The sequence below is a fragment of the Phoca vitulina genome, unplaced genomic scaffold (genome assembly GCF_004348235.1).
Source record: "Phoca vitulina isolate PV1807 unplaced genomic scaffold, GSC_HSeal_1.0 scaffold79, whole genome shotgun sequence".
NCBI classification, from domain to species: Eukaryota; Metazoa; Chordata; class Mammalia; order Carnivora; family Phocidae; genus Phoca; species Phoca vitulina.
In genome coordinates this window covers 4217917-4228527 of record NW_022589782.1, presented here as the reverse complement: position 1 = coordinate 4228527, position 10611 = coordinate 4217917, and positions in this window count along the sequence as shown.

Here is a 10611-nt window from a genome sequence, read left to right as displayed (position 1 = left end):
GAGACCCATGATAGTCACGGGTTTGGATTTCCAGTGGGTGGTCTCTGATGGCTGGATATCAGGGCAATACTGAGGCTAACGTCCCCTGGTGACATCAGCTAATTAGGGGCTTGAGTGTGGCCTGGCATTCTTTCAAGGTGGTGACTGAAAGATAGCTGGCATCGTCTGCCCTGGAGGGGGATATGGGACCAGACCTCACGTACTGGGATCACTTTGATGGATCCGGGGACATGCTCTGCAGCTTTTTTGCTTTTTGGAGCTCAACCAGCAAGTCCTGATCAGATCTTACTTGGGAATCTCTTTGAGACTTTGAGTGGTTTACCACTTCTCTATGGATGCTATTTTTGTCAAATTTATTCAACAAATATTTATTGAGTGGCTTCAATGCCCTGGGCATTGAGTACTAGAGAAGAGTGGGGGGCAGAGAAGAAAGAAAAAAAAAAGAACCCAGCCCAGCACCTGTCCTCATTCAGTGTGCTACAGCAGAGGAGAGAGCATTAATCAAACAAGAACTAATCACTAATCCGTACATAATAGCAAATGGTAAATGAGTTATAAAGGAATGTTTCAAAGGGAAAACTGATCTGTCAGGGAAGGTTTCCATGAGAAAAATAGCATTTGATCAAATAACTGAATGATGAACAGGCAAGGTGTAGGCACTAAATACACATTTGTAGAGTCTGAATCTTCCTCTAGAAGCTTCCTTTGAAAACGTGGATGTGCAAAGAGATAGAAAAAGAAGCAAGAGCAATGGGGCATGGGGTGGGGGTTGCAGTAGATAACCTCTGGAAATTAGCAAGCCTTCTGGGTTTCAGATCAGAATCGGACATTAACAGTCTAAGTGACCTTGGGCATGTCACTGGCCCTCTGTTTCCCTCCTATGTATAATACTTTGAGATTAGACTGGCTCCCCATTTTCCAAAGCAGATTACATATACCACTGGTGCCAGGCAAAATCATTTTAACTGATACATGTTTGCATGTTAATAGATATTTATTTTAATATGAATACAAGCAATATAAGTACAACATAAAACCCCTGATTTCAAAAAACATTACTGCTCAGGAGAAGGGTAAAGTAAATAGTGCTAGGACTTCCACTTCCTAAGTTGGTGAGTCATCTTCCCACAGCAAACAACTGAAAAACGCCCCTAAAAAGCATATATATATACATATATATATATGAAACAGCAGTTTTCAGACATTGGGCAGCGTGAAGCACAGGACTGGGTGCCCAAGAGTAGGATAACAAATGAGCTGAGCCCTATAACCACCCCAGCCTCTGCCTAGAAGCAATTTCCGGACCTGAGAGGCATGAGGAGGAGACATCTAATCAGAATCCAAGAGCCTTATTGAGTGCAGGAGATAGAGATCAGAACTCAGACTCAGGCAGCTAGAAATCATAAGGCATGATTTTAGAAAGGGCATGATTTTAGAAAGGGCAGAATCGTGGAGTTCATATTATATGTGGAAGTAAAAGCACAAAAGATGGAGGGAGAGATGGTAGTATATTCTTGTAAGGGTCTCAGATTAAACATAAAATGGTATAACGTTTGAAGAGGGGTAGTGATAAGGTCATCATGCATGTTATGAGCCTTAGTGAAATCATTAAAATAGTAATATAAGGTAGAATAGCTAATAAGCCAACAGTAGGGAGAAAATGGAAATCTCAAAATTGTTCAATTAAATCCAAAAGAAGGCAGGAAAAAAGAATCAGAGGGTCAAATAGAGAACAAACACAAGACAATCTAGATAGATTTAGACCCAATCACGTCAAGCATTATATTAAATTAAAGCGGTCTGAGCACTTCAATTAAGTGACAGAGATTGTGAGATTGGATAAAAGTGCAAGACCTAACTATATGCTGTCAATAAACCTATAGTTCTAGTTGGAGGTTTCAAGACTTGACTCTCACTAACTTCAAGAACAAGGGGATGGAAAATCAGTAAGGACGTAGATTTTAACATTCATCTAGTTGACATGCACAGAAGACTCCACCTAAGAGCAGCAGGATACACATTCTTTCCACATGTACATCGAAATTGCACCAAAATTTCCCCAGCCATGTGACGAGTCTTAATGAATTTTTAAAAGTTGGACGCATACAGAGTATGTTCTCTAGCCACAAAAAAAATAAATTAGAAATCAATGAGAGGGGCGCCTAGGTGGCTCAGTTGGTTAAGCATCTGACTCTCGATCTCAGCTCAGGCCTTGATCTCAGGGTCCTGAGTTCAAGCCCCGTGTTTGGCTCCACGCTAGGCAGAAAGCCTGCTTAAAAAAAAAAAAAAAATCAATTAGAGAAAGATATCTAGAAAACTCCCCAACTAATAGAAAAATTTTAAACACAATCCTAAATAACCCATGAGTCAACAAAGAAATCACAAGGGAAATAAGAAAATGTTTAAATTGAATGGAAATTTAGAACAATATATATCAAAACTAAAAATTCCTTTTTTTTTAAGTAGGCTCCAAGCCCAGTGTGGAGCCCAAATGGGGGTTCAAACTCACAACCCCGAGTTCAAAACCTGAGCTGAGATCAAGAGTCTGACGCTTAACCACTGAGCCACCCAAGAGCCCCAAAACTAAAAACTTCTGCTCTTTTTTTTTTTAAGATGTTATTTACTTATCTGAGAGAGAGAGAGAGAGGGCATGAGTCGGGGGAGGGGGCTAGGGAGAGGGACAAACAGACTCCCCGTTGAGCAGGGTGCCCAATGCGACATGGGGCTCAATCCCAGGACCCCGAGATCATGACCTGAGCTGAAGGCAGATGCTTAAACAAACTGAGCCACCCAGATGCCCCTAAAAACTGCTCTTCATAAGACACTATTAAAAAAACTTCTGCTCTTCATAAGACACTATTAAAAAGGTGGTTCTGCCCCGCCCCCACCAGCGCCTCCTCCTGTTACCCTCCGGGTACCCAGAATCCAGGCACCCCCACACACTCTGTTGCTATGGTGGTCCCTGGGAGCCAGGACAAGAAAGTCAAGTTGAACAATAACACGCAGAATGGGGGGGATGCCGAAAGCCACTAATGTCACCTATCAGGCTCACCATGTCAGCAGGAACAAGAGAGGCCAGGTGGTGGGGGCCAGAGGTGGTTTTCATGTTTACACAGTTTGGCCAACAGGAGCTTTCCTTTTATTGTCTGGATGCCTGAAGAATTGTTTCTTTTCCTATATGTTCTACAAGTTTTGCCTTTCTCATTTAGGCCCTTTATCCATCTGCAGTTGATTTTTGTGTGTATGTGAGGGAGGGATCTGTTTTCTTTCTTTTTTTTCCATATGGATAATCAGTTGTCTCAAGAGCATATATTGATGAGGGCATCCTTTTCCTGCAATGCCATCTGTCCTGTGTTAGGTTTCCACTTATGCGTGGATTTGTTTCTGGGCTCTCTTGACTATTCCACTGGTCCATTCCTCTATTATTGCCACACTGTCTTACTGTGTATTTATAAATCTTGAAATCCAGTAGAGTAAGTCCTCTTACCTTATTCTTCATCAGAAGTGTCTTGACCTTCTTTTTTTGCTCTTTGCATTATTGTATAAATTTTGTAATCGGTTTAACCAACTCCTCCAAAATCCTGTAGGGATTTAGTTTGGGATTACACTGTATTTAAAGGTCAATTTTGGGGAAAATTGATCTTTAGAATATTGGGTAATCCTTTTCTTGAACATAGTATGTTCCATTTATTATACCACTAATGATGCTTATACATACTGTTTATCAGAGTTTTTGGTGCTTGCTTTATGATCTAACATATAATTAGTTTTCATAAATATATATTTGAAAAGAGCATCTCTGTGCGCAATATTCTATATATGTTCATTAGGTCAAGCTTGTTAATTATGTTGCCAAAAAAAGAAAATGAAAAAGCAAGAGAGTGAGAGAAAATATACACAATACTAAGGACTCATATCCAAAATATAAAAAGAACTCTTACAACTCAATTATAAGAAGACAAACAACTCAATTTAAATAATGGGCCAAGGGGCACCTGGCTGGCTCAGTCAGTGGAGCATGCAACTCTTGATCTCGTGGTTGTGGGTTCAAGCCTCAGTTGAGTATAGAGATTACTTTAAAATCTTTTTAGGGGGCACCTGGGTGGCTCAGTCAGTTGAGCATCCGACTCTTGATTTTGGCTCAGGTCATGATCTCAGGGCATGAGATCAAGCCCCATGTGGAGTCTGCTTCAGATCCTCTTTCTCTCTCTCAAATAAATAAATAAATCTTTAAAAAAATACAATCTTTAAAAAAAAAAATACCCCCCCCACGTAAAAGCCCAAAAACTTCACAAAAGAAGGTGTAAAATGGCCAGTAAGCACAAGAAAAGATGCACCACACAATTAGCCATGAGGGAAATGCAAATTCAAACCACACCAATACACCATCATATATCCATTACAATGGCTGGAATTAAAGACTGCTGATGAGAATAAGGAGCACCTGGGACTCTCATTCCTTGCCAGTGGAAAAGTAAGATGGTACAACCACTTTGGAAAACAGTTGGACACTTAATACACTACTCAGCAATTCCACACCCAGAGAAATGAAAACACATATCCACCCAAAATCATGTACATTAGTGATCTTAACAGCTTTATTCAAAATAGCCCCAAACTGGAAACAACTCAATGCCCATCCATGGGCGAGTGAATAAACAAGGCATGCTATATCCATGCAATGGAATTCCATCAGCAACAAAAGGAATAAACTACTGACACACATAAACAACGTAGAGGAACCTAAGAAGCACATGCCGACATAGCCTTGTCTGATGAAAACTACGAAACATTCCTGAAAGACGTAACCAAATGAAAACACATCCCATGTTAATGGACTGGAAGCACTAATGTTGTGAAGATGACAATATTACCCAAAGAAATTTACAGATTCAATGCAATCTCTATCAAAATCCCAGTAACATTTTTTAAAGAAACAGAAAAACCCATCCTAAAATTCATATGGAATCCCAATTGGACCCTAGATTGCCCAAGCAATTTTGAGAAAGAAAAACAAAGCCCAGAGGAGTCACACTTCCTAATTTTTTTTTTTAAGTATTTATTTAATTTGAGGGAGAGTGAATGAGAAGAGGCAGAGGGAGAAAGAAACTGAAGCAGACTCCACACTGAGCACAGAGACTGACGTGGGGCTCGTTCCCACAACCGCAAGACCATGACCTGAGCTGAAACCAAGAGTCATCTGGTTTCAGATGAGCCATCCAGGCGCCCCCACACTTCCTGATTTCAAAATATACTACAAAACTACAGTACTCAAAACTGTGTGGTCCTGGCATAAAGACAGACATATAGACCAATGGGATAAAGAGTCCAGAAATAAATTCTCAAATATATGGTCAAATGATTTCTTACAAGGATGTCAAAACCATTTGATGGGGGAAAGGAGTCTCTTCAACAAATGGTGCTGGGAAAAATGTATATCTACATGCAAATAAAAAAAAATGAATCACCTAATTCCATATATGAAAATGAACTAAAAATGGATCAACCTAAATGTAAGATCTAAAATTATAAAATCAGGAGAAGACATAGAGCAAAAGCTTCATGATACTGGATTTGGCAGTGATCTCTTGGCTATGACACCAAAGATACAGGCAACAAAAGAAAAAATAGACAAATAGGACTTCATGAAAATTTTAAAATTGTGTGCATCAAAGACAATACCAACAGGGTAAAAAAAAAGGCAACCCACCGAATGGGAGAAAATATTTGGAAATCATATATCTGAAAAAGGATTAATATTCAGAATATATAGAGAACTTCTGAAACTCAACAACCAAGAAACAAACAACTCCACACAAAAATGGCCAAAAGACTGAATGGACATTTCTCCAAAGAAAATGTACAAATGGTCAATAAGCACATGAAAGAATGCTAAAGATCATTAACCATTAGGGAAATGTAAATCAGAACTACAAAAAGATATCACCTCACACTCATTAAGATGGCTACTATCAAAAACCAGAAAATAATGAGTATGGGCAAGAGTGTGGAGAAATTGGGACCCTTGTACACAGTCTGTGGGATTGTCAAGTGGTGGAAAACAATGTGATGTTTCCTCAAGAATTAAAAATAGAATTACTGCATGATCCAGCAATTCCACTCTGGGTATATGCTCAGAAGAATTGCAAGCAGGGTCTTAAAGAGATCATTGGACACCCATGTCCACAGCAGCATTATTCACAATAGCTAAAACATGAAAACAACCCGAGTGTCCATTGACAGATGAATGAATAAACAAAATGTGGGAATGCACACCAAGGAATATTATTCAGCCTTAAAAGGGAAGGACATTCTGACATGTGCTACAACATGGATGAACCTTAAGAATGTTATGCTGAGGGACGTAAGCCAGTCACAAACAAATACTGCATGATTCCACTTGGGTGATGTACTTAGAGCAATCACAGTCATAGTGACAGAAAGTAGAATGGTAGCTGCCAGGGGATGGGGAGGTATCGTTTAATGGGCATAGAATTTCAGTTTTGCAAAATGAAAAATGTTAGGGAGAAGATGGTGATGTGCACAATATACATTAGGAATCTACTTAGTAGCACTGAGGTGTACACTTAAAAATGGTTAAGATTTAATATTTTGGGGGCGCCTGGGTGGCTCAGTCATTAAGCATCTGCCTTCGGCTCAGGTCATGATCTCAGTGTCCTGGGATCGAGCCCCACATCAGGCTCCCTGCTCAGCGGAGAGTCTGCTTCTCCCTCTCCCACTCCCCCTGCTTGTGTTCCCTCTCTCGCTGTGTCTCTCTCTGTCAAATAAATAAATAAAATCTTTAAAAAAAAAAGATTTAATATTTTGTTATGTGTGTTTCACCACAATAAGAATAATTGAGAAAATAAACATATGTTGAGCAAAAGAAACCAGACTTGAAGGTACATGCTTCATGATCTCATTTATCTGAAACTACAGAAGAAGCAATTCTAATCTAAAGTGACAGAAAGCAGATAAGTGGTTGCCTAGCACCAGAGTTGGAGGTGGTGCATCGACCACCACAGGTCAAGGAAGGAGCCCCAGAGAATGTTTTGGGGTGATGGGAATGATCTCTATCTTGATGGTGGTGGTGGTTATATGCGTGGGCATATAAATCTGTCAAAACCCAGAAACGTACACTTAAACTGGGTGCATTGTATTGCATATAAATCATCCTGCAATAACACAGATTTAAAAAAAAAAAAAAAGCAATGCGCTAGAATAGCAGGAAATTACTGCTTCTGAAAGCAGATAGAGTTCAGGAATAATTTCCTCCATGGCCAGACTAGCACAGCCTCATCGAGATAAAACTGACGGCAATACTTAGAGCTCTTAGGAACAAAGTGATGGTGATATACAAATTGTGGAAACGGCGGTCCTCTATGATTATAAATGATCTTACAGGTGGCTGGCACATTCAACTAATTGTAACCAGAAAATGAAATGAAGGAAGCGGTCTTTCGATGACTCACAGAGGTGTGTGAGTTATACCCCAGCTTTCTGGAATGCTCCGAGCGGTCGTAGGTGTCACACTTTCCGCCGTGACTGCATTGAAGTATAGCCAGGACACACGATACGAATTTCCCTAGATGGAATTCACATGCTTCTTCCCAGGAAAACAGCAAAGCATCGCTTCTTGACAATAGTTTTGTCTGCAGGCAGATATCTTCTGCCCTTTCTGATTGTTGGTGCTGCTTAACATTAAGAGAAGAAAAAAAGTGACCCCATTTTTCCTTAAACTAAAAAACATGGGGCAAAAATCCCTTTACTTCCAACTGATCACAAACTATTCCATCCTTCTCTCTCTTTTTTAAATTGAATTAAATTTTTTTACTTTCTCGTTTTTTTTAAGTACGCTCTACACCCAACATGGGCTCGAACTCAGGACCCCAAGATTGAGTCACATGCCTTACTGACTAAGCCAGTCAGGTGCCCCTAATTTTTTTTAAGTTTTTATTTTAATTCCAATTAAGTTTTTTTACGATTATATTTATTTATTTGCCAGAGAGAGAGAGAGAGAATGCACAAGCAGGGGGAGCGACAGGCAGAGGGAGAGGGAGAAGCAGGCTCCCTGGGGTGCTCCCTGCTAAGCAGGGAGCCTGATGTGGGGCTCGATCTCAGGACCCTGGGATCGTGACCTGAGCCGAAGGCAGATGTTTCACCGACTGAGCCACCCAGGTGTCCCTAATTCCAGTTCGTTAACATACAGTGTTCTATTAGTTTCAGATTCCCATCCTTGTCTTGAGGAAGCAGATTTTCAGTTCTATGCTTCACTCCTTGATTTTAATTTTTACTTGTAGTTTATTGGTTGGTTTACTCTAATTTTAACTTTTAAGAATCAACAACTTTATTGTATTTCAGGGACTCTCTTTTTATGGTCACTTTCTGCTTATTGAAAGTGAGACTTGTTTTCTATTTACAGAGTGAAATAAGGCTTCCTTATTAAAATAAATATATTTTGACGAGAAATGAATCTGTCTAAAGAACAAAATATTACTTATGGGTAATAGGTGGCTTAGGCAAATATTGCAATATTGCTGTACTGCTTATATGTTTGAGGTTTGTTAAAGCCTGTTCCCTTTCCTGCTCTGCTGTTTTGTGGTTCATTGAGAAGGCTGGTGTGCGCTTGTCTGTGGCATCTTGATAAGATGGAGCAGCACCAGGGACACCTGGGTGGCTCAGTCGGTTAAGTGTCTGCCTTCGGCTCAGGTCATGATCCCAGGGTCCTGGGATCGAGCCCCGCATCAGGCTCCCTGCTCAGCGGGAAGCCTGCTTCTCCTTCCCCCACTCCCCCTGCTTGTGTTCCCTCTCTCGCTGTGTCTCTGTCAAATAAATAAATAAAATCTAAAAAAAAAAAAAAAAAGATGGAGCAGGGCCAGCAAATCAACAACAACAACGACGACAATTAACTGAATCTTCAGAAGCATGTGCCATCAGTCCATACCACCCTCTTCCCTGTGCCACTTGTCTTTCCTTCTCAGTCATTGAAGATTTTAGGACCCTATTCTGTGCCCTGCCCCCATTTCTGACATCATTCTTGATGGTTTAATATCCTTTTATTTATTTTTTATTTTTTATTTTGTAAAGATTTTATTTTTGGCTTCATCATTACCAATAAGTGCATCATCTCCAAAATCTGTGTCAAGCATACCCCTCTTTGACCCCCTCCTATCTCTCCAGCTCCTTTCTTCCCCCTGCATCTAAGCAGGTTGCTGGAGAAAGACCCACATCCTTGCTGCCTGGCCTCACTTTAAATTTCTGATCACAGAACTCCACTACTGCATTGGGCTGGTCATTTCGCTCTCTGCTCTCTCCTTCACAAAACTCCCAGATCTTCCTGACCTCACTCTCAGCTAACATCCCTCCTTCTCGTTTCCCTGAGGTTCAGTCCCATCGTATTGCATCTCTGAGCAGCATTTGGCAACGCCGATCATTTCCTTCTTGTCGAAATACTTTCTCTCTTTGGCCTCTGAGATACCATACTCTCCTGGTTTTCCTCCTCAGCATCCTTCTCTAGATTCCAAATGTTGAAGTGACCCTGAGCTCTGTCCTCAGCTTTCCTCTCTCCTCTATCTACACTCATTCCCTAGGTGTGAGTGTAGCCAGTCCCGTGGCTTTATACATTATCTCTATCTCCGTGACTCCCACTTTAAATCCCTAGCCTGAGTTATTCTGTGTTTCTGAAGCTGCAGACTCATATATCCAACTGCCTATTGACATCTCTACTTGAAGGTCTAGTTGGCAATTTCACGTGTCCAAAACATGTTCACTTTTCCTTACTCAGACCAAACTCTGTCGCTCCCAATATCCCCCCATATTTGTGACTGAAACCACCATTCACCCAGTTGCACATGCCAAAAACCTTGCAGTTAACCCTTGACTTCTTTCCCTCTCACCTCACATCCAATCCATCTGCAAATCTCTCTGTTCTATGTAAAAAAAAAAAAAAAAAAAAAATCCCTAATCTGATCATTTCTCCCCACTTCCTTCCTGACCATACTAGTTAAAGTCAGCATAGGGTATTATTTAGACTCCTGCAATCTCTTCCTAACTGCTTCTACTCTGAGCTCTCTAGGACCAGAGTCCTCTTTGGAAAAATCAACCCACGCCCCCACTCCCAATTCTCTAGTAGTTTTCCATCACAAAATAAAATCCAGATTCCTTATTAAGACCTCCTCTGATTTGGCCCCCCATCACCTGTCCCACCCCCATTCCCCACCACTCTCTGTTTCACTCACTGCACTGCAGGCACGCGGTTACTCGAACACACCAGGCATATCCCCTCTGCTTGAAGTGTTCTTCCTCCGGGTGGTCGCCAGAGCTCACCTCCTTAAGTCATTCCATCTTCTGCTCAAATGTCTTCTCTTCAGAAGACTCCCTGACCACGCTGGCATCCCCATCACTCTCTATCCCTCCTTTGCTTTATTTTTCCTGTGGGTTTTTTTTCCCCCCTGAACACCTCCTGCCTCAGCCAGTATTTTAGTTCGTTTGTTAGTGAGTTCGCTAGTTGGTTATATACTTACCCACTAAAACACAGCTTTGGGAGAACAGGGACCCTCCGTACCGTTGTACCCCCAATTCCTAGAACAGTCCCTGGCACACAGGAAACTC